General features: G+C 41.8%; 1 non-coding gene across 1 annotated transcript; it reads left to right on the top strand.

Annotated features, from left to right (window-relative positions):
- The first annotated feature begins 1,004 nt into the window (after positions 1-1,004).
- On the top strand, positions 1,005-1,077 carry trnat-agu (transfer RNA threonine (anticodon AGU)). The gene has a single exon. It is a non-coding gene; the product is annotated as a tRNA-Thr (tRNA).
- Positions 1,078-25,768: the final 24,691 nt, after the last annotated feature.

Below are 25,768 nucleotides of genomic sequence, written 5' to 3' on the forward strand. Positions count from 1 at the left end.
TAAACTACTTGGAGTGAAGCAGATAGAAACAGTACCCGGTGTGCTCTGTGGTAGTCTTTCATTCATTCAATCTCACAGATCAAACATTGATTAATGTGACAGAAGACTAATGCATTTGACATCATTAAATGGTAACATTTCTCTTATGGAGAGGCGCTGTAGATTAGCAGTTAAAGTGCCTGTCTTGTAAACAGGAGATCCTGGTTCCAAATCCCAGCAGTGCCTCTTTGTTACAGAGTCTAATACTATTGTGATGATACCAGTTGAGAATAAATGCAATCCTGCTCTAGATCACCCAAAACACATGTGTTTATCTCAGTTGAGCTTCAACTATTCTACTAATGGACATTCCCAATCGATTATCAATTATCCAAAGTTAGATGGCAAAGAAGAGGTGGTTTGGCTGACTGGTAAAGCACCTGTCTCATAAACAGGAGATCCTCGGTTTCAAATCCCAGCAGTGCCTCTTTGTTACGGAGAGCATCTCTTAAGAAAAACCTCACTAGGTTCAATTATATTCAATGGTAAATATTTGGTATAGTTTGTACTTGAAAACTACTTAAGTTACGCTTTAGAGAAAACAACAACATATAAATCGAACCCCTGACCCTTTGACAACAAGTATGTGCTCCTCAACCTTGTGTATAGGTAGTAGAGTCACTTTGTCCCATTGAAAGTTCGTACATGACTGTATTCTGGCTGAAACGGTTTCCCCTGCAGGGTCGGTGTCGCATTCCTTCAAACCCTGGATCTTCTTACCCCAGAATACAAAATCCTCCACTCACCACAACACTCAGTCAATGCAACAATGTGGTTGTCAAATGTGAGCAGATGCAGCACACAGGATACAGCTCAGCTCAAAGGGTCATATTAGTGGTTTTAGATTGTCATCAGCCAGGTGGGTCTGGGTGTGGTAGATGTGAATTCCTACTTTTGGTATGGTGATGAATACCTGAAAAAAAAATATGGTGCATTTAGACCTTTCGATGATGGAAATAAAACAAGGTGCTGTGGCTTAGTTGGTAAAGCGCCTGTCTAGTAAACAGGAGATCCTGGGTTCAAATCCCAGCAGTGCCTCTCTGTTACAGAATCTATTGTTTGAATCCAATCTCTTACCAACCTCTCAAGTAAGGGTTTGGTACAGTTAGGGTGTAAAAATGTTTTAGGGCTATTCCCATTTTCCATCCCGAACCTACACACATGGATGTCACCTGGTTAATACTAACCGTACATTTGACCATTTTAGTGATACCTTGATGACACCAAACAATGGTGTGGAAAACAACCTCTGAATAGAAAGGTGCTGTAGATTAGCGGTTACAGCGCCTGTCTAGTAAACAGGCGATCCTGGGTTCATATCCCAGCAGCGCCTCTTTGATGTCTTTGAACACTAAATGCATCAAGTGTGTTTCACATCTGACCACAGTCAGGTTCACATCCACCTGTTCATCACCACAGCATGGGAATAACTTAAAACCATAGAGAGCTTTTTTTGAAACATATGAATGTTATATTTGCATCTAGTGTTACTTATTAGAAGATGTTCTTTGTACCTTAAGAAAAATCCTAATTGGATTTTCTAATATATATAGGGTTATATATACTGCATATACCTTAAAAAAAATTGGAGCTGTTGTTAACCTGTGAAACCTGTAGTTTGAACACTGTAATCTAACTTTATGTAAACATAAAGACAACATGTTTTCTCAATATTATTTGTTTGATCACATCGGAAATCCCTTCATTCTGTAATTGTGAAATATGTAAAAGTTAAACAACTTCCATAGATGCAAAACAAGATTTCTAAAAATGAAAAAAAGTATTTGAGAAATCTAATACGGATATGCAGATATACAATCAAATTCCACCCAAAAATAAAACCTGGTACTCTCTTCCAAACTGGACCAATTCAACCAAAAAAATCAACCACCTTTTCAAAACTGCTTTTAATCTAAAATTCATTGTACCCTGTAAAGTGTCTTTGAATACCCCAAAAGACAGATTTGTCTATGATCTTTTCGATGAGGCTTTTATGAATCCAGTTTGAAATTGTGGCTCTCACTTCTACACTGGTGGATTTGCATTTTACACACAAACACAGTTGAGACAGATTTCCCACTGGTCCAAACGGAAATCTACCTCTGTCATGCCATTTCAGGATAACACGTGATGGCATGCAGATGGGATTCCACAAGTAAGAGACTGCTCATTATTTTTTCGTACAACCAGTTTACCCATTTTTTTGCTCGCTCACATTTATACAACGATTATTGACCTATTCACACAAACAACGACACAAATATATTTACCTGTACATAAAGCAGTTTCTGGAAATATGACACATGGTTCATTTTAGTCACAAAAATGGAATACCTTAGGACTCCAACATTCAAATTCAAATACAACAAACCTGTGCTGTGTTCTGTGTGAGTGTAAAGTCTTCCGAAGCAGTGGCCACCTCCACACCGACCTGCCTGTGGATCCCAGGGGAGCGTTGAGGCAGTGACAGCTGTATTTTTCATGTGTTCCGTTGCTTACTAAGACCTCGTAAATATTGTATGGGCCCATGTGGGGGCCTTAAAGTGCTCTCCAGCTGTCACTTAGAGCACAACTAGTTGGGCATTAAGTCACTGTACTGGTCCTACCCTACTCTCATCCAAATGAACTGAGTTGTCTAAAACACATTTCAGTAAGTGCAAAGCTTGTGTTACAACGCCTCAGGACCAGGCTGCCTGCGATTTTACAAACCTATTTTAATACTTAAGACTCAATATAACAAAACGAACAGAGTGCAAGAAAAAGCTTTAAGCAACAGTTTCTGGTGCTATGAGTTAAAAAAAGAACATTTGAGACTAGAAATGGGTACTTTTCAGAAAACATTATTTTCTGTTGGCAAAGAAGATGGGAACAAAACTGTATGTTATACCGTGTTAACGCTGTTCTGGATTTAGTGACTTTTCAAGTCTGGTTGTAAAACTGATTGTAGATAAACCATCTGCTACCACTTTATCAGGAGTCCCAATCTTCCCTTTCCCTGGCATCAACCAGCTCTGACTGGGGGATTCCAAGACACTCCCAGGCAGCATAAAGATAATATCCCTTCACCTGGTGCTGCGTCTGCCCCTTGGTCTCCTTCCAGGCTAACACCTTACCAGGTGCCTGATCCACCTTAACTGGCTCCTTTCTGCACTCCGAGTCCCTCTCGGATGACTGAACTTTTCACCTATCCCTAAGCGAAATGCCAGCCGGCCTCCGGAGAAAACCCATTGCAGCTGCTTGTGTCAGAATATTGTGCTTTTGTTCATGACCCCCCCCTTCATGACCATAGGTGAGGGTAGGAATAAAGATGGGCCAGTAGATTGAGAGCTTTGCCTTCTGGCTCAGCTTTATCACAACGGTATTGCACTAAAGTACTTGAATACCGTTCCAGCTACTCCGATTCTCCGACCTATCTCACGCTCCATTGTCCAAGACCTTGAGATACTTGAGCTTGAACCATTGCTTCACATTTAGAGATGCTGATCCTGTAAGAGTCTTAGAACAGTCAATCCTTAGATTACGCATTTAGTCAGTGGGGCAAATCCAGTGGGAACATTGAATGTAACTACACTATTGACTATGTCTCTTTTAGACAAATCTTGAAAAAAAAGAAAAAATATCACAGAATCAGTTTATTGCCAGGTAGGTTTCATATATATTTTGAGTGATGGCGCAAATCTAACAGGCTGTGAGTTTGTCCTGCAGAAGAGCCAGGGTGATTGAAATGAAGGCAAAGCTGAAGTCCACAAACGCAATCCTATTGTAGGTTCCTTTTTAATCTAGGTGCTGGAGATTGTCGTGGAGTATCTGTTGTACTCGATCAGTTACTGAAGTATGTATGTACATAGAATGCACACCAGTTAAAAAATGCAGGTATAGGGGAGAGAAATTCACATTATCGGAGGCGCACAACCTTTCCACCAGTTACCCTCTCCTTCAGTGTTCCACTACAGCTGAGAGCTACGGTGGCCGACAGTTGCAAACGCACTGCAAAGCCCCAGAACATTGACTTTTGGAGAAAGGTGCTTCGCTTTCAAAGGCGCCATGAAAAAAATGTTGCAAATAAAAAATGCTGCAAGGAGCTCAAATACAACGGAAACGGGATACTAAAAAGTGATGCACACAGCTGGGACCGGAGCGCTTGGTGAAATTCAGGAATTAAAAAGTTGACTATTTGTCACTGTTGGCTGAATTAGCCTGTTTCATAATTGGAAGTGTTTTGTCAGTATATTTGAAATGCCTAGGTTAGCTACATTAGCTAGCTAGCTTACAGTAGATCTGCAATAATATTGGAAGGAATCATGTGATCACATTGTTCGAATAATCTCGTGAAACTAACATTTGAAGTATGTTTTCAGTGACACTTTCTCTGAAAGTTTTTTAGCAGTTTAAATGCGTTTGCACTTGACATCCACTGTAGAGAGCCTATGTGGGTGCAGGTGTACATTATGAAATAACATATTATAAATACTGCTATAAGTTCATAAATACTGTTGAGGGAAACAGTGCATTGTCCCCGACTCATTACACAACACCGCACATTGTGAAAGGATTTACTAAGGATTTCACACTTGCCATCACACTTAAATGGTTCAGATGTAGTGAGCTTTTAATAATTCTTGGCATTGATTTCTGAAGCAGCTTTAAATCATGGCTTAATATTTTGAGGGAATAACAATTCATTTGTTGAGGTGATTGATGTCAGGGAAACTCATTCGCCCCGCAGGAAAAAGGAAACATCTTTAAAACATTTAACGGCAACCTACATTCTCCACTGGCTTATAATCCAATTAGTGCAGCAGCATTTATAGATGGTCTAAGCACATGGATACATCTCTGTGTGTCACTCACTATAAGGGATAATGGAACATCAAACACTACTAAAAATGACAATGCTGGTAAAAAACATCAATCAATCAATCAACTTTATTTATAAAGCCCTTTAAAAACAGCCGCAGCTGAAACAAAGTGCTGCACATGGATAAAAACACATAGCACAAAACACAAAAACAATATAAAAACAACAATAAAAAATCAATAACAATATCAAAACAACAAGACCAATGAAACAAATACAGAAACATAGTCTCATGCTGGGTTAAAAGCCAAGGAATAGAAATGGCTTTTAAGACGAGTTTTAAAAATGGGCAGTGAAGGGGCTTATCTAATGTGCAATGGGAGGTCATTCCACAGATTAGGACCGGCAGCGGAAAAGGCTCTATCCCCTCTGAGCTTCCGTTTAGGCCTTGGTACCTCAAGGAGCAGCTGATCATCTGACCTGAGGCACCGGGCAGGAGTGTAAGGATGGAGCAGCTCAGAGAGGCCATTTAAAGATTTATTAACAAATAAAATAATCTTAAAATGGACTCTAAAATGCACAGGCAGCCAGTGGAGGGAGGCTAAAATTGGATTAATGTGCTCCCTTTTACGTGTTCCAGTTAGGAGACGAGTGGCAGCGTTTTGGACTAGCTGGAGACGTGCGAGGGAGGACTCCAAGATAAAGTGCATTACAGTTATCCAGCCGAGATGTAATAAAGGCGTGGATTACTGTTTTAAAGTGCTTATATGCAAGGAAGGGCTTCACCTTTGCCAGCTGCCTAAGGTAAAAAAAAAGCTGGACTTCACTATTGCACCAATTTGCCGGTCCAGTTTAAAATCACTGTCCATCTTAAAACCCAAGTTTGTGACTGTTGGCTTCCTGTAGCGCTCCAAGGGGCCCAAGTCAACACCATCACTTCTGTTTTGTTTTCATAAAATGTTAAGAAGTTCATGGACATCCAGGGTTTATTGTCTTCAAGACATTACAGAAGTGGTTTCAGAGAGAAAGCATCCTTCTTCTTCAGTGGCACATAGATCTGGCTGTCATCAGCGTAACAATGAAAAGAGATACCATGCTTTCTCAGGATTGAACCCAGGGGCAGCAGGTACAATGAGAAAAGCAGTGGCCCTAAAACTGAGCCCTGTGGAACCCCATATGACAGCGGAGCAGTGCGGGACTCAGAACCACCAAGGCTTACGCACATGGTCCTGTCTGCCAGATAGGACTTGAGGAGCTGCAACCGAGGCACTAAGATGTTGTAGTCCACGGTATCAAAAGCCGCAGTTAAGTCCAGGAAGACAAGAATCGCATAGTCTCCAGAGTCATTTGCCAGGAGGATGTCATTAAAAACTCTTAATAAGGCTGACTCTGTGCTATGCAGTGTTTTAAAACCGGACTGGAAGACCTCCAGGACATCATGCTCATCCAGAAATGATTTTAATTGAGTATAAACAACTTCTTCCAGGGTTTTTGAAATAAAAGGCAGCTTGGAGATGGGTCTAAAATTGGCTAGCACACCAGGATCAAGACCAGGTTTCTTAAGCAGGGGTTGCACCACAGCATGTTTAAAACTTTGGGGGACAACACCAGAAGACAGACTGCTGTTAATAATGGCCAGAACCGACTGCCCTATGCTAGGGCAGACCTCTTTAAAAAAGTGAGGTGGGACAGTGTCACAGGGAGAACCTGATGGCTTAATCTGGCCAACCACATCTTCTAAAGCCTTCAGAGACACAGGCGCAAACAAATCAAACACAGAAATGCAGCCTTTCTCTGCAACACCTTCACAGTCATGTGCTATGAGAAGTCCCTGAAATAACAAACAGGATCCCATCCGTCATTATAATATAGATGCTAAGGCAGAGGCCCCTGGCTTCACAACAGAGACGCTGGGGCCAGCCTTTTGTCTTGTATCTGGATGCAGAAAATCAACGCGCCATTACCTTGTTACATGATACATAACAGCGCTGTAAGCTTGAAGCACAAAACCACTTGGTTAGGTTTAGTTAAAAGAACATGGTTTTGGATAAACAAAACTACAGAAGTAATGTCAATTCACTCTAGTAGCTCATTGGTAAAATGTGATTTGAGATCATGAAATATAGGTATAAAGAAAATAACAGAACTCAAAGAATCTTCCCACAGATGCAAATACAGGATGTTTTCAAGAGAAATTACACATCACTGGTAATTGTTACATTTCAGTGTCCATTGTCAATCTTTTAAAATTTGTAATCCTGGACACCTTCCAACCTGCACTTAACATTTGCTTTGCTTTCTTGTGTAAATACTTCTATATTTATAATATAATCTAGTACTATAAGTCGTAGTCCTTACTGCAGCGGACCTGCAGACCTTTGGTGCATGTCATGATTTCTCTCTCTACATTGAAAGTTCTATATCTATAATAAAGGCAAAATGGCCCAAAAAGGTCAAAATAGCAACACATCAGTGCCATATGTGATCAACATATGTTTGTGCATGACATGTTTTGTCTAAAAGCATCATTAGAAATGTTGTGGATAAAACAATTGTTTCATGTAAATTACCTGCAAAACAACATATGTGCTGGATCTGGAAATACAATTCCTGAGCAGTGCACATCTGCAGCTGCATCACGTCTGTTATATTCAGCTTCATGTGAAGTTTCATTCATTCGGTGTTCAGGTTTTTATGAAGAGGCACAACTCCAGGAACAGCTTCGTTATTAGCAGGGCTGTGACACTATTAGATGTTGGCTACATGACTTGGCATAAGGAATTCACTTTATCTTTGTATTATCTAAAGGAAAAAAGAAAGAGTAAAGATGCTATTTGTCAAATTAATGTTAAACTGTATTTGTTTTGTATCTATTCTCTTTTGCACACACAGACTTCATTACCGTCCCTTTTTCCTTCCCCGCCTCAGTAGCATGACTATGAGTGCACACTTGGCCATTCTCTTTATTAAAACATACCTTACTCCTGCATATCATGCACTTTCGTGTATAAACAGTTATGGTCATGTAAGGGAGTTAAGAAGCAGTAAATGCTTTTTTTCTGTCAATATTGCATTTCTTTTAGTGAAGGTTAAGCATAGGGGGAGGGGATATAGTTTAAAAAGAGCTCCATATAGACTGAGCACATTGCATCGTGGTTGTATTTTTCCAGAATTATTATTTATTTTATTCTCCTTAAAAACCTCATTATTTAGATCTTTTTTTCTCAATACGTCTTCGAGTACACACAAGTACGCCGTTTTGAGGAGGTTATAGTAGAACCCCATCATACTTGGAGGTCCAATGTGTCTCATGAAAATGTCACAATAATTATGTTTTGCTTTTAGAGGCCCTATTATGGTTTTTGTGCAGGTAAAGGGTCCGGAAAGGCTAAGATCCTAAAGTTCCCTCCAGATGGGGTTTCTGTTCCACCGGCCCCCTCCGCACACCACCTCAAATGCCTCCATTAGACTCCTTTACTTACTTCGGTATCATAGTGAAATCACTATGTAACACTCAGGCTTCTATTGGCTATCAATCTAACATGTCGTACCTGATAGGCTAAGGCACCGACATATCTCTAAGCGGCAGACCAATCACATTAGAGCAGACTGGGCTCTGGTTTCAGACAGAGGGTGAAAAGAGTTGCTGCAGTACAAATAAAGAGCTTTTTGAAGATTAAAGCATGGAGACATACCACAGGAGAGGCAAAAAATACAACTATGAAACCTGGAAATGAGCACAATAGGGCCCCTTTAATACAGTTTTAAAATAACTTTTAGGGCATAAGTGAAAAACAAAATGGCACTAAATTTTAAGGTTAATTATTAACAGTATTTCCCAAAAAGGGACGCAAGCTGTTGGGAAAACGCTGCCGCATTAAAGCAGCAAGTTACAGTAGAGACACAAAATACAAATATGAAACTGAAAACGAGCTTAATAGGGCCCCTTTAACATCGTTCAAGTTTCAAATGACTAAACACAATCATATATTGCATGTCTGCACTCTGCACTATTTGTTACGTCATGACAGTAACTGTGTATTGTAACATACAGTGCCCTCCAGAATTATTGGCACCCTTTTAGTAAAAATAAGCTAAACAAGATGCAAAACCCGTCTTTATTGTTTCCCTCATAATATTTAATTCAAAATATTAACAAAAAGCTAACCTTTTCAGTGAAGTAAAATTATTAAAATAAAATAAAATGTTGACTTTAAATAAATATTTCTCTCCAAAAAATGTGTACCACAATTATTGGCACCCCTAAAAAATCATTTGATTAAGATCTAACTGAAGTATATTTCCAGTCATATCTTACAATTTTAGGCTCACCTGTTTGATTAAGAACTCTTAAGAGGTCAACCATGACTTCCTGTTTCACTGGGGTATAAATATGAGGTGACTCAGGCTAAAATTCCCTTTGTCATTCATCACTATGGGAAAGACCAGAGAACACAGCGATGATCTGCAAAAAAAGTTGTTGAGCTGCACAAATTAGGAAATGGATATAAGAAAATCTGGAAACAGTTGAAAATGCCCATTTCCACTATCAGGGCAATAATTAAGAAGCATCAAGCAACAGGAGAGGTTAAGAATCAGCCTGGAAGAGGACGTGTGTGTACATTGACACCACACACCGTGAAGAGGATGTTCGACTGGCAAAAGTATCTCCAAGGATCACTCAAAGTAATTGTTATGGAGGAGTGATGCTGATACTTAGTTTCCGGTGGCAACCTCTACAGAATGTCCGATCAGAACACAAAGGGGGAAAACGGCATCCAGAGAAATGTTATTGAGTCGTCATTTATTGAGTCTTCACATCCACAACACAGAGTACTTAAGTGATTGTACTTGCTGATATAGATATAGATAGGTGTGTAAGGTCTGTAAGGTGTGGTTCTGTAACACAGAAAAGAAAGGAAAGACATAATGTCCTGCAATAACTTTGTAGCCTACAAACCAGTCTAGGTAGTATTAGCTTAGCAGGGCTACATGTAGGGTGGCCAGACGTCCGGCTTTAGGCCGGACAGTCCGGCTTTTCAATGCCCTGTCCGGCGTCCAGCTTGATGCTGCACCGGACGCGTATTTGTCCTCCTTCGTCTAAAGCCTGACGTCTGGCCACCCTACCTGGTCACCCTAGCTACATGTGGCTTTTGAAGTAATTTAACTGAAGCTAAACATTAGGCTTACACATAGCCCGCACACATGCAGCATAAATTATTGTACAAATAGCATTAGCTAGCTCAAGATGAGGCTAAACTGTGCTACATCAGTATTAGCATGCTAATCACGATTAGCATAAATTAGCAGGTAAGCTAACAATAAAGTGTAATTTGGTGCATCCAACCAACAGTTAAGATTGCAGGCTTGACAACTAACATATAATCACGTATGCACAAAGTCACCATTAGATGCACACACGCCATCAAAGTAACAGAAATAAGAGACTTTTAAACAACGAGAGCTACACCTATAGGGTCAAGAGATAGGTGGCCAATTAACTGCCTGACCAAATCACACTGAACAAAACAAGGAATAAACAGATTTGAAAACAAACAGATGGGCTTTTGTACAATCACAGCTGGAGAATTGCAGAGGTCAGTTGAGTCTTGGGGTCAGAAAGTCTCCATAACGACCAACAGACAGCACCTTCATCACCACAAGTTGTTTGGGAGGGTTGTCAGGAAAAAAACATTGCTTTTAGTTAACAACAACCTAAAGCTTCCACAGTTTGCCAAACGTAACTGGGACTTTGAATGGGACAGGGTTATATGGTCAGTGACACCAAAATAGAACATTTTGACAACAAACATCAAAGGTGGGTTTGGCATAGACAGGAAAGATAGCCATACAGAAAAGCACCTCATACCCACTGTGAAGTATGGTGGCGGATCTTTGATGTTGAGGGGCTGCTTTTCTTCCAAAGGCCCTGGACATCTTGTTAGGATACATGGTATCATGGACTCTATCAAATACCAGCAGATATTGAACCTAACAGCCTCTGCTCGGAAGCTTAAGATGGGCCGTGGTTGGACCTTCCAGCAGGACAACGTTCCGAAGCACACCTCAAAATGTACTCAAAAATGGTTTACTGACCACAGAATAAAGACTTTGCCGTGGCCAGACATGCTGTGTGCATGTATGTGACTAATAAAGAGGGTTTCATCCTCCGATTCTATCTATCCATCCATCCATCCATCCATCCATCCATCCATCCATCCATCCATCCATCCATCCATCCATCCATCCATCCATCCATCCATCCATCCATCCATCCATCCATCCATCCATCCATCCATCCATCCATCCATCCATCCATCCATCCATCCATCCATCCATCCATCCATCCATCCATCCATCCATCCATCCCTCCCTCCCTCCCTCCCTCTCTCTCTCTCTCTCTCTCTCTCTCTCTCTCTCTCTATCTATCTATCTATCTATCTATCTATCTATCTATCTATCTATCTATCTATCTATGTACCTATCTGTTCACCAACCTCATCAGGCATTACAGGAGGAGACTCAGAGCTGTAATCCTGGGTAAAGGAGGCTGCACAACATATTAAATGAAGGGGTGCCAATAATTGTGGCACACATGTTCTGGAGAAAAATATTTATTTAAAGTCAACATTATTTTTTGTTTCTAATTTTACTTCAGTGACAAGGTTAGATTTTTGTTAATATTTTTGAATGAAATATAACGAGGAAAAACAATACAGACATTTTTTTCAACTTGTTTTGCTCATTTTTACCAAAGGGGTGCCAATAATTCTGGAGGGCACTGTATAAGGCCCCCACTTCCCTGTGCAGGGGGGGCTGCAGGCAGGTCCTGGTAATCCTGCATTAGGGGCTCAGGCTGCTCTGAGAACATCTCCAGATGAGACTGATTCTCTTTCCCGCTAGAACAATTTTATTATGCTGATGAGTGTTTCATCCTAATGGAAAAACCATTAGCGTAAATATATGCAAATAAAGTGCTCCATTCTTTCAACTGTGTTTGTGGCCCAAGGGTTAGATAAAGAGCTTTAATGTTTTCATAGAATGACAATTACTTCACAGAATCTCAGGGGCCACCGTCCTCACAATGATGCTTCCAACAAACGCACTCTTTTAAAATGCACCCTCACTTTCATCTTGATATCTGGAGCTAGTGTAGTTGAAGACACAGTGCAGCGTGCGCTTACACATTTGCAACTGAAAGACTGAGCACTTTTAGTATAGCATTTTGTTTCTTTAATTCACTTGTGTTTTCTATATATTAGGATATGTGGCTGGTGTGCAGCCTGAGGCAGTTGCTCCTGCTAGATTTTTGACATATTCAGCTTTTAACTTTCTTATTTGATCTTACTTGTTATTGTTCTGTTAATAACTTCAATTAGTCATGTATTAAGTCGTCGCCACTCTAAACGTCCTTGTAAGGAGAGATGATTCAACTGTTGAGTTACCACTGTTCTGCAGTAACACAGTTTGATCATGGTTGTTAATTGCTCATTTGCTAGCTGTCATGTGCTTTAGCCTAAAGTGCTTTTCGTTTCACAACCAAACACTTTTGAACATGTTATTTCCAGAAGGTAGAAAGGTTAAAGTAAGGGAAAAAACAGTTTTGGATATTGTAACTTTTGCGGGATTCCTGGTGAACTTGTGTTGTCATTCATACAAATATGACTACTGTAACTGATCATCCCCTTTTCCCACATTGCCTGGCTGTCTCTACAATGCCAGTTATCCACATATCCAATATTAATAAAAGAAAGGAAACTTTTGAGAAGATGCAGCACAAATCCCTTGCAACAGTCAACAGATGATTGACAGAACGACCAATTTACTGTATATTCCTACCTAGTTTTTTATGGATTGCAACTCAAATGTCTCTTCCCGAGCCTGAGGAACAGCACAATGCAGTGAGATCATTTGGAAATGGAAATATAAGGCATTAAGTTCCAATAGGACCAGTTTGGAATAGTGTAGAGTTCTGTTTTATTTAAAGGTACCTTTGGTGATTATAATCCTTGGTATTATATTTCATATTGCGGATTAATTAATGCCTTGTAAGCATTCTTATTAGAAACTAATGACTTTTTATTTTTCATCATAAATCACTTATTAATTCCTTATTCTGAATGGCAATATTCTATAGATAGAAAAATGTTAAAGTTAGATGGACTTAATTGAGAGTTATTTGAACTGTTATAGTAATATGTTGTGGTGGAAAACTATTATTGTGGTACTACCACACTAAAATGTTAATACTGAGCAAAGTATATTTAGAGATGTGTATTATGGTCATGCAGAAGCAATATTGTATGATAAGTACAATTCCAATATGATTAAATGCATGTTAATAAGCCACTATTAATAATGGTTTCACATCAACTAAAATATATTATACTGCAAATACATAGGCTTATGCAATGTATTTTTACATTGGATTGTATTTTATATATCCTTTTTTTTTATATAACACGTAGTTTGGGATTACCATCATGTACAACACATAAGAAGTGTTTTTGGATCTGACTCCCCAGAAAGTCTAGACAGTTGGAATTTATACATTCCGTTAAAAAAAAACGAGGCTTCTACAATTGTATAAGGCCGTTAGCCACCTACACAGCTCTGGAAAAAATTAAGGGACCACTGCAGCATTATCGGTTTCTCTGGTTTTACTATTTATAGGTATATGTTTGAGTAAAACAATGTTTTTATATTATTTTATAAACAATACAGTATACAGTAGAGGTAAAGATTGAGATTCACGAAACATTTGGAGTGGTCTCTTAATTTTTTCCAGAGCTAGATCTTATTTACATCATGAAAGGCTTTTTTCCCGGAAGACATTTTAACATGTCAAAGGTGGAAAAGAAAAAGGTGTGAAAATCTATTAAATGAATGATGGATACATTGTACTAGTTACAGGATGCTGGTTTGGTACAGCCTACACTACTAAACATTAGAACAGCCAACATTCGAATAGTATTTTGCACCCTCTATGGCAAAAGCATCAGTACAACCACATATTTAATTATTGGAACAGTTAAGCCGTAATCTCCCCTTTTCCTCTCTTAATATAAGTAAGACTTTTTAACTACTCAAAACTCAGTTCATTGGGTAGTTATTTGGAATTGCTTTACTTAAACAGATGACAAATGTTTCAAAGGTGGCAGTGGCTTAGTCTGTAATGGCTTGGACTGGGGTCCAAAGGGTAGCTGGAGAGGTGCCCTTGAGCAAGGCACCGAACCCTGAAACTGCTCGCTGTCGCCGGGTACCTGGCAGCGTCCCTACTCTGCCACCTCTCCCGCATGTGTGTGGTTGTGTTTGTGCATGTATATCATCTGTGCATGTATCCTCCCTGTGTGTAATGTGTGTATTTATTGATCTAAGGGATCAATAAAGTAAAGGATTCTTCTTCTTCTTCTTCTTCTTCTTCTTCTTCTTCTTCCGGTGCATGCTGGGAGATTTCGGAGTGTGAGCGAAAGAAAAGAGCGACGTTTAATAGTTAAATTTTTTCCGTTTGTACTTGTTTATGGGTGTTAGTTTAATATAGTTTATCGGTGATCGTTTACTTTGCTTAATTTTTGGGTCTTTTGGTGCTGTTTTTGGGGTGTTTTGCGGGCTTCTCCTGCCGGTGTCTCGCCGGCCGGCGTCTGACGCCATGGTGAATGGAGACTTCGCCAGACTCACGCGGAAGCACGGCATTAAAATATCGGCCGGCTTCCCATACACTGTGGAGGATATCGGGCTGGCTGTGGGGGAGAAGGTCGGACACAGCAGCATTAAGTCCCTGGCGCGGATGAACAGTGCGGTCGTGATCTTTCTGGACCAGGTGGAGAAAGTGAACCGCGTTATCGAGACAGGCATCACGGTGAGTGAAATGTTTGTGCGGGTGCAGCCGCTGACGCTCCCTGCAACCAAAGTGGTTCTGTCCAACGTCCCTCCCTTCATAACTGATGAGTTCCTCAGTAGAGAGCTATCCAGACACGGGAAACTTGTTTCTCCGGTGAAGAAGATGTTGTCTGGGTGTAATGCCGGCTGCACACTACATGCGGTAATACGTATCCGATTTGACCGGAAGTCATTCAATGTCAATGGAGATCCGCACTCCGTATGCGATCAGCTCCGGTCGAGAGCGGTGCGGAAGAAACACCGCATCCGAGGCCCTCCGCATACGTTAAAAATATTGAACTCCTCCGGTCAACCGCAAAGCTCGACCGTACGGCTGGTAGGACCGGAAATTGTTGTTGCTATGGTGCCAATAAACAAACGTAAATTACTTTGCTGTTATAATAATAAAAACAACATTACAAGTGTAATTGTGAATATTTTTCATTCATAATTTGAAGTGTAAATTAAATGCTACTGTATTTAATGTAAATAAAGGTTGATGTTCTCAATTTGTGTTTGCAATGGGGGAGATGCATGTCTGATTGTGTCTGTTCCACAATAAGCAATATGTTCAGAGAGAGTTCAAACATAGATGGTCTAGAATGGAGTTTTGCACATGTTACATAACATGTGCAAATATCCATGCTCCCTCATACCAAAATAATTCACGTTTCATTCATTCACTCGGGACAGCTAAAACGATAGCTATGCTGCGCTAGCAGCGCTAGCTATGCTATCGTGACATCGGCGTCATAATCATAGACTGTATATATTATGGTCATAATAAACCAACCAAAAGATTTGAACGGACCTGTCTTGCCTGCCGTGCTACATCCTCCCACGCCATAGCTTTGATGTTTATATTTCTGTATCCCTCTGCGGACAGGTCGTACAGCACCCGGTGCCCTGAAACCGCCAGGATGATTTTCTCAGACCCGTCCGCCATGTTTTTTTTTTTTTTTTTACCGGAGCCTCGACTTGTACGGATTATTTTTTTAGGTAGTACGGTGTCCACTAGATGGCGTATTCCGGCCACCGGAGTCATTTTCCGCATGTAGTGTGCAGCCGGCATCAGTCTCAGTTACTGAAGCACGTGGTGTCTCATCGCAGACAAGTCTATATGATACTTAACAATCGGAACGCGGAGCTCAACCTCCGTTTTCACGTTAAAGTAGATGATTATGACTACGTGATTTTTGCAACCTCATCGGTTATGAAGTGTTTTGGTTGCGGGGAAGAGGGGCACACCGTGAGTGCCTGTCCGGGGCGCGGGGACTCGGCTCCGCCTGGTCCGGATGTCACTTCTGCCTCCGCGCCGGGGCCGGCTGCGGCCGGGCCGGTTGTAGTGGAGCAGCGGGCGGCTGCTGTTGCTGAAGGTGGGGTGTCTCCGGCGGCGGTGCCCGCTGGTGCAGCCGCCGTGGTGGTTGAGGGCTCCCCTCCGGAGGCGGCGGCGGCTGCTGAGGGAGGGGTGTCTCCAGCGACGGTGGCCGTTAACGCGGCTGCTGTGGTGGTGGGGGGCTCCCCTCCGGAGGCGGCGGCGGCTGCTGAGGGAGGGGTGCCTCCAGCGACGGTGGCCGTTGATGTGGCCGCTGTGGCGGTGGGGGGCTCCCCCCCGGAGGCGGCCGCGGCTGCTGACAGCGCCGCTGCGCCGGAGCAGCCGGCTGTTGCTGTGTCCGACGGGGCATGCGGGGGTGTTGCACAGGGTGTGGGTGATGGTAAGGATGTTCACGAAAGGGAGGTTGTGGTTTTGTGTAGAGGTGAAGAAAATCAGGTGGGGGGAGAAAAAGAAAAAAAATAATAAAAATGGTGAAAAAAACACAAGAAAAAACTGAGGTAATCGAAAAAATGGTAGAGACGGGTGAAGTCTGACAAACACAGGAGGAAAATATGGTGAAAACAGGAGAGGAGAGGAAAACATGGGGTGAGCAGGTAGAGATTGCTGAGATGGAGGATGAAGAGGTGGCAACAGCAATAGCAACAACAAAAAAGACTGCTAATAAACGCAGAAGCACGAGGAACAACGCACCTACTCTTAGAAAGAGCAGCAAAGTGGTGAGCGAGGGAAAGAAAGGAAGAGAGCAAGGGCAGACAGATGAGAGTGGGGATGAGTGTGTGTCAGACGGCAGTGACGTGATTGGGTTCAGTGACAGTCAAAAGGGAAAAATGTACACAGCGGAAATGATAAAAAACTATCTACTCCAGACAAAGAACCAGCATGGGGTAGTTGTGGAAGAGTATTTCCCTGATTTGGTCGTTTTTTGTTCTTCGGCCAAGTTCCATCTTAGTCGAAAAGAGGAGTCTGCCTTCACAGAACAGGAAGCTTGGAGACTAAAGAAACTGGTGCATAAAGTACGAAAACAAATAAGCAGCAATGAAGTTAAAACCCCTTATGTGTGTTTTATTTAACTTATTTGTTTTTATTGTTGTATGCACTACCTCACTCACAATGGACACTTTTAGAGTGGGAAGCCTGAACGTCAATGGAGCCAGAGAGCTAAGAAAGAGGGCGTTAATTTATCAAACAGCAAGTATAAAACATGTCGACGTGCTTTTTTTACAGGAGACGCACAGCGACGTTGGTAACGAGAATGACTGGAAAAAAGAGTGGGAGGGGGAAGTCATTTTAAGCCACAGCACCTCTCTCAGTGGAGGGGTGGGCTTCCTTCTCTCCAAGTCTTTTAATCCTGTCTCACTGGAGGTCGAGCAGTTTATCAAGGGGAGGTTGCTTTTAATAAAAGCAAGGTTTGACCTTTTTACGGCTGTTTTTATAAATGTGTATGCTCCAACAAACGGTGCAGAGAGGAAGCTGTTTTTACAAAAAGTGAATGATGTTTTAAACGGCTGTGCCACGGAGGATTTTTTATTCTTGGGTGGGGATTTTAATTGTACGGAGAATGCATCTTTAGATCGCAACCATGCAGAGCCGCATCCAGCATCCCAGCATGCTCTGAGGCAGCTGGTCCACTCCCACGGCCTGGTGGATGTATGGAGAAGGATGCACACAGACGATAGGCAGTACACCTGGTCCCACATCCGAGAGAATAGGATTTCATCAGCCAGACTAGATCGCATTTATTGCTTTAAGCATCATTTTAACACTTTTAAAATGTGCAGTATACTCCCTGCTGGTTTTACAGATCACTCTTTGCTTCTATGTAATGTTTTTATTAGAAATGTTTTACCGAGAAGTGCTTATTGGCATTTTAATTCGGTTTTAACATTTGATAAACATTTTAAAGAGGCCCTCACTTATTTCTGGAGTGTTTTTAGACAGAGGAAGGGAGAGTTTAGCAGTCTTAGGCAGTGGTGGGACCATGGTAAGACTGAGATAAGAATGCTCTGTCAACAGCACACCCTCAATGTCACACAGGACAACATCAGATCTATGAAAGACCTGGAGAGTAATATAGTGGAACTAGAAACAATAAGCGAGTCCACAGGAGATCGAGGATATATTGAAATCCTCAAAGAGAAAAAGATGGCTCTAGCCAGCCTGCTGGACGTTAAAGTTCAGGGTGCACTGGTCAGATCCCGGTTTTTAAACATAAACGAGATGGATGCTCCCACTAGTTTCTTCTTTGGCCTGGAGAAAAAGAATGGACAGAGGCGGGTAATCCACTCACTGCTGTCAGACACAGGGCAGGAATTAACAGAGCCAATCCAGATCAGGAGGCGAGCTGTGAGTTTTTATTCCACCCTCTACACGAGTGAGTACAATGAGGACGAAACGCTCTGAGGAGTTTTGTGCAGAACTACCTCAGGTCTCTGAGGAGGCCAACTCACAGCTCGCAGGGCCGTTGACAACGCAGGAGTTGCAGGCCGCACTGCAAGGCATGCAGGGACGGCGGGCTCCTGGTATCGACGGCCTCTCGGCTGAGTTTTTTAAAGCGTATTGGGACATCTTGTCTCATGACCTGTTAGACGTTTTTAATGAGAGTCTGGCCTCTGGCTCTATGCCAATGTCCTGCAGCAGAGCGGTGATCACGCTGCTGCCAAAAAAAGGGAACTTGCAGGACATCAAAAACTGGCGCCCTGTGTCTTTGCTGTGTGTGGATTACAAGCTTCTGTCCAAGGCTTTGGCCACCAGATTGGGGAGAGCTATTGAGCAGGTCATCCATCGGGACCAGACCTACTGTGTGCCCGGCAGGTCCATGGTGGACAATGTCCACCTGATTCGAGATGTTTTGGAGGTCTCCAGCTCATTGGGCATTGATACTGGTCTGATTTCTCTAGATCAGGAAAAGGCTTTTGACCGCGTTGAGAACAGCTTCCTCTGGAAAGTAATGGAGAAGTTTGGGTTCAGCGCTGGTTTCATAGCTAAGATCAAAGTCTTGTACAATAAGATTGAGAGTGTGCTGAAGTTCAACGGTGGGCTGTGTGCTCCTTTTAGAGTGTGTAGAGGGGTCCGGCAGGGCTGTGCTCTGTCTGGGATGCTCTATGCACTCTCCCTAGAACCCCTCCTCTGCAAAATACGCTCTAAACTGCAAGGGCTGGTTTTACCTGGTTTTAATGGAAACACGGTTTTATCTGCGTATGCGGACGACATCGTTGTTTTTATTAGTGACCAGAGGGATGCAGACATTTTAACCAATATTGTGACAGATTTTGGTTCAGCATCGGCAGCGAGGGTCAATTGGAAGAAGAGTGAGGCCCTCGCTGTCAGTGAGTGGCGTGGCGGTCTCCCAGTTCTTCCCCAGGGAATGACATGGAAAAGAGATGGCATAAAGTACCTGGGGGTGTTTGTGCTGTGTGTGTGATGCTGCTCTGTTTTTAACTGATTTAACCATTTTAAAGTTAAGTGGGTTACCTCCCTTTTATCAAGGTGTTTTTAAGTCTTGGGCCCTTTTTAACCATAGAAGGTGTCCAAAGACTGACTCTCTGCACTGGTTGTTAAAAGAGCCTCTGATTCATGGAGCCAGGCTGGACGTTAGCTGCAGCGAGACACCAGGACTGGCGGTGGTGCTGCGCAGATCTGGGACCCTGAGCCTTCAGCAGGTGGTGGAAGCAGCGGGGCCGGAGCTGAGCGATGCCCGGGCCTTGGGCTCTCTGCTGGGTCTACACTCTGTCCGGGTGGCCCAGAGGATCCTGCAACTCTGGAGCCGGAGCCTCTGCGCTGAGGAGCAGAGACTGTTAAGGAGCTACGGACAGGGCAGAGCCAAACCAGACCCAACAGACCCTTTCCCGGAGATATACCTGAGCCCAGGGCTCGGAGAGCTGACGGGCCCCCTGCTCAAGGTTGCAAACCCAGAGAAAATGACCATACACAAAGCTGACAAAAAGACTATATACACGAACATGGTAAAAACTATTAACAAAAATGGACTGAAGGACAGGGCCTCCACTGTGTGGAGCACTAGACTAGGTGCCGGAAACGGACCAGGCCCACAGTGGAGGATTCTGTACAAACCCCCCTTAAAGAAATGTACTGCCGACCTCCAGTGGAGAATTTTACACGGCGCTATCGCCTCCAATTCTTTTATCTCTGTCATCAATCCTGCTGTCAGTAACAACTGTCCATTTTGTGGTTTTAGAGAGACTGTTTTCCATGTTTTTACAGAGTGCCAGAGACTCACGGGTTTCTTCTCTCTTTTAACATTGGCTTTTTAGTCTTTTTAGTATAGCTTTTACAGAGAGCGTGTTTATCATGGGAGCGCCATACAGAAAGACAAGCAAGGAAAAGTGGCAGCTCCTAAACTACCTCTCTGGTGAGGCTAAAATGGCTATATACCTAAGTAGGAAGAACAGAGTGGAAAACAAAAAGGGACAAGAAGCAAAAGCGATCTGGCTGTGCAACATCAGAGCCAGACTCTGGCTAGAGCATCGTTTTTACAAACACATTGGGGACTTGGAAGCTTTTAAACAACGGTGGTGTTATGAAGACATTGTATGTTCTGTGGTGAATGATGATTTGCACTTTACACAAGTTTTTAAGGCTTAGCTTTTTTATTTACCTATTCTAGGTAAATAGATTTTTGTTGTACTTGATGTAAACCTGTAATAAAGTGTTTTTGTAAAAGTCAAAAAAAGTCTTCTTCTTCTTCTTCTTCTTCTTCTTCTTCTTCTTCTTCTTCTTCTTCTTCTTCTTCTTCTTCTTCTTCTTCAATGTTTATATACACACAGACAACAAAATATGCAACACTTCTAATCTATTCATTGTAGGTTAGGAACATTAAGTAAAACCGTGTGCTTATCAAGACCCTCCTAAACAAAAGACTGTTGAATTGAGAACATCCTGATACTGGTTCCCTAACTCTCAAAGACTTCCAGAATGATCCTTTCATTATCACCAAGCTTGACCCCCCCCCCCCCCCCCCCCTTCTCCTCTCTCTGTGTTTAAATATGCAATTCAAACTCTATTCTTCGTCTTTCACTCTGCAGACAGTTTGATCTCTGTATGACTGACTGAACTTTTTTGCAAGAAATAAAATACCACGAAGACAGCCGAATGGGTTGATTCTTTATCAACATTTGATGAATACAAATGCCACCACACTAGGCAACTACTTGTGACGTTAAAGTTTAGCGCAGCTTTATAAAGCTGTTTCTATGAGGGGTAAAAATTCCCCTCTTGGCGGATCTAGGTATAATCATCAGGTTTTTTCTTTTCATCCTACACCCCTTATAATTCACTGGATGATCAATGTACACATTTAAGCAAAATTCCTCAAAGTTACAGATGTATGTGTTTTGTTTCGACTGAGTTTGATGTATTTGAAAATGCTTGGGGGTAAAAATGACCCCATATTTGTAAAGAAATACAATCTTCACTGCATAAGGTATACAGTACACACCACTACTCTTGTCAAAGCCAGGTATTTTTAATCCAAACTATTTCCTTCAATTATTTGATCACCTGCCATAATATGTTTTGTTTTTCTGACTGAGACCACTGGGTACTGCTGCCTTTACTTCACACTCTGCCTGATCCAAGTCTGTTTTTTGAAGTCTATGTGGCCATACTGTTGCCTGTAGGATCCTTTCTAACTCTAAACTAGAATGACTTCTTTCAGCATTTTGATTTGCTCATGTTCATAGTCAACTGTATAAACCCTGTCTGCAGTAATACAATTGATTGCCACCCCCACAAAAAAAGCGCATCAACTATGGTTGTAGGGGTTTTAATAGAAACATTGATGACCCATCATGCCATTACAGATTTGTTCGAGCTGGTGCAGCAAATCTCCTGTTCACAACTGAGGTGACCTTGCATTTACTTTAGCCTTGAATTCAAACTCACTCTCATTGAAATACTCTGGCTTTAAATGTAGTTAATATTACTCCTGTATCCAAGCAACTTCTCCAATCCTGAAGAGAACAGTATGTTCCCTAAGGCTCTTCTTAAGTTCTCACTTATTTTCTCACATTTATATAATAGTCCACTTGAACTTTGTAACTTTAATGTTCTGGTGAACGTATTTAATAACCTATGTTCCCCAGCGGTAGATGCCGTTGTACCTATTATATCCAGGTCAATAGCAGTCACCACAGCATTCACGTTGATAAATGTAACTATTCATAGCTGTCAGTAATGATGCAGGAGGTCTGAGTGAGACAAACCTCCATTAATTTCCAACATATGAGAAAATATCAGCGAGCTTGTGTCTTCAATCAGAATATTAAGGATGCAAGAATAGGTTACTTTTCAGATTTCATTACCATGAATAAACACAATCAGAGATCTGTGAGCACACTTAATCAGCTTCTACATCCCCACTGCCATCTCTGCCACCTCGGCTGGAGATTGTGAACTGTATTTGTGATATTTAGATCAACAGCACCAAATGTAACATTGTGCCACCTTCCACCACTTGTGATCTATCTATCTGTCTACTCAATTACCTTCAAAAACGTCCATCACTCATTTGCGCCTTTCCTCCTCCCCTTGTAATTTAACCCTACAGATTCATTAAAGGAGCCCTTTTATGTTTTCTTTTAGATCCCTTTCCTGTAGTGTTTCATATAGATTGCAGTGCATGTAAATGGTCTGCAAAAGCTAAAATCCCAAAGTTCCCTCCAAAGGGGGTTTCACTCCCACACTCTCTCCCCCTGCCTGTAACGTCTCCAATTAGATTCCTTTGTTTTCCTCTTTAATATAGTGACATCACTATACGCGTTTGCTTCTATTGGCTAGCGCTCCAACATATTGTGCGTGATGTGCTTACTGTGGGAGTGGATGCTTAGGGCATTTACGACACATCTCTGAGTGGTTGACCAATAACAACAGAACCGGCCAGCTAACCAATCAGAGCAGACTAGGCTCTGGTTTCAGACAGAGGGTGAAAAGAGGTGCTGCAGCACAGTATGAGAAAAATAAAGAGCTCTTTGAACATTAAAGGATGGGAAAATGTCAGAGTATAGGCTTAGAATACAAATATGAACCCGAAAATGACCTTGTTTACGTAGACGTTCAGACATTTGAAAAATAAGTCTTTAATTTGGTCTTTCTTTATGTAAGCGCTGCCTCAAATCCTTGACATGGGTGGGTTAAATGAATAGTTGCATTGGTATCTCAGGGAAATCATAAATTATATATTTCTTGGTCTCCGTAGGTGTCCTCAATCCTTGGCACTATTATTTTCTCTTCGTAAATGGTTCCCATTGGCCACATATTCTGTGCTTTGGTCATATGTCATATCATTGTTGCGCAGAGGACATGTCGCTTTATGTCTCAGTAAAACCAGATTACTATAACAACCTAGACAACCTCTATCATTTTTTTATTGTCCAGGTTTGGGGAGTGATGCATGCAGGCTTGGAATTTCGTCATTTTAGGGGCAAAGCCATTTGGCCTTTTGTGTCACCATTTTTTTTAGGGCACAAAGGCCACATGCCAGGGCACAAAGGCTATTTAGGGGAAAATTTGGATTTGGAGCTTACAAATAAACAACTTAACTTTCTGATAATAAAAACACATGAATGACAAGGAAAACAAATTACTTTTTAACTACACTGCGCATTGAATAGAGTAGTTTTTCATCCAATGTGTGCGGCAAAAAATAAATCAGAAGTGGAGCAAAGCGCTCGCAGCCCCACTGAAACATCATCTCATAAGTCAGAGCTGATGACTGTAAGTGTGTGTGTGAAAAGTGTAGTTATGCAGAGGAGACGAGAGAGCTTAGACTACATCACCAGCAGTAAATAATACAAACAGAAAATGAAAGAAGTTGACCATCTACTGGAGCTTTGGTGAGGGAAAGTATATTTTATGTATCAATGGATCGATTGCTATTGTAACCACGGTGACGAGTGTCTGTGTTTTCCTAGAGTCTGATGTTTTCATGCTGAGGCATCACGGTTGTTGTTATTAAGTTCTGCTTTGTGATAGCGCTCTTTACTCCATGTATTAAGGTACAAAAAGCCTTTATAGATCTAACTTGTTCGTGCCCCACCAGTTTTGTACATATAAAAACGCCACTGGGTGAGGAGAAGGGAGGTTCCTAGAGAGAGAGAGAGACGGGGGAATGCTACGGGAGAGCTAACGGTATGTGTGTGCGAGTGATAATTAACATACTTCTTTGTTGTTTTGCCGTGGTTACGGACGACAGTAACCTGTCTCAGAAGTGATAAACTCACGGATAAAAGGAGACACGAGGCCTCCTCGTATTCTTATAGCGAGACGCTGCAATGAGGATTGAATAATGCGATGATGACATGTGAAGTGCGCGCAACCAATCCAAGCTACAAGGACTAATGGTTCAGAGCCCAGATCACCGCTCTGACACTTTTAAAGCAACTTCGAGATTTTAACAGTATCAGGGCACAACGGCCATGGTGGCTGTAGGACGTAGCCTACAATTATTTTCGGGGCATCACGGCCAGACCAAGGGGCAATGAAGGCCATGGCCGTTGTGACCGCCGTGAAATTCCACCCTGGATGCATGACATCTACAGGATTACGCAATCAGGATCCCAAAAAAGTCACGGTTTTCCCTTACACTTAAAGAAGAAATAACGAAATACATAATTACTATTACTTTTGTTAAAGATGGGAATTGGATTTAACTCAACTTTCTTCAACCAGATTCACAAAAACAACACAGCTTCATCTTATTCGCACCGAAAATTCTACAAATGCAATTTTCCAGTGTATTGGCCATCTTGCCCTTCTATATAAAAACTAACTCTACAAATCTTGGCGTTATACTTAATTCTTATAATTATTATTTGAATCACATACAAGACACTCATTGAATAACTCCACTTTGGTCTTCCAACCAAATTCTTTTGGCTATACCGTTGTTTTAAGCGTACAATTTAAGGCAACTGCTCTTTGGCTATCCATTTACCCAGACTTTGAAACCCCCATATTAAAGCTGCTAAGTCTGTCGAAAATTTTAAAAAAGGCCTTCTTCAGGTTGTCTTTCCTTAAATAAGTTGGCTATTGCTTGCACACCAGAATGGAACTTAGCCTGAGAAAAGTATTAGTAATACCAGTAGACATCTTGACAACTGCTGTGAAATAAGACTGATTCTATTTGTTCTCAGATGAAACTAAAACAGATGTTCTTGTTAAAAATGAAAGTACAGCAAAATCCTTAAAATGTGTGGATATTCCTTTAACAGTCAGTACACATCCCTCCTCCTCTGGCACTGTGTCATCAGTATGCAGCGTTGCATGTTGTACTGTCACTGTAGATACACCACTTCATCATCTCACTGCCACCAAACATCAAATCGGTCTTCCTGCAGGATGTCTAATGTGTCTCCAAAACCCAATAACAAGCAAACATTTACCTTGAGAGTGTGCGACACAACAACAGCTAACAAGAGGGCTCTGTTTCTCAAGACATACACACCTTCACTGTGTTGCTTTACTCAGCACTCTGCGACTGCATTAAATCACCCATATTATTAATGACGCCGTAGTACAGTGCTGAATCAATGCGCCAACGTGTGGTCATTAAAATGCTTTTTGATTTGCTGTACAAGTAAACAAAAGACCACACAGTGTTTTGACAATTAGCGCTTAGTGCGGGGACTGAGCTGAATTGGTCACAGACGGTGATCAAACACCCGGGCTAGGTGTTGTGATTGAGAGTGTGCACTTGACAA

This window comes from Eleginops maclovinus, chromosome 3 (genome assembly GCF_036324505.1).
Source record: "Eleginops maclovinus isolate JMC-PN-2008 ecotype Puerto Natales chromosome 3, JC_Emac_rtc_rv5, whole genome shotgun sequence".
Lineage (NCBI taxonomy): Eukaryota > Metazoa > Chordata > Actinopteri > Perciformes > Eleginopidae > Eleginops > Eleginops maclovinus.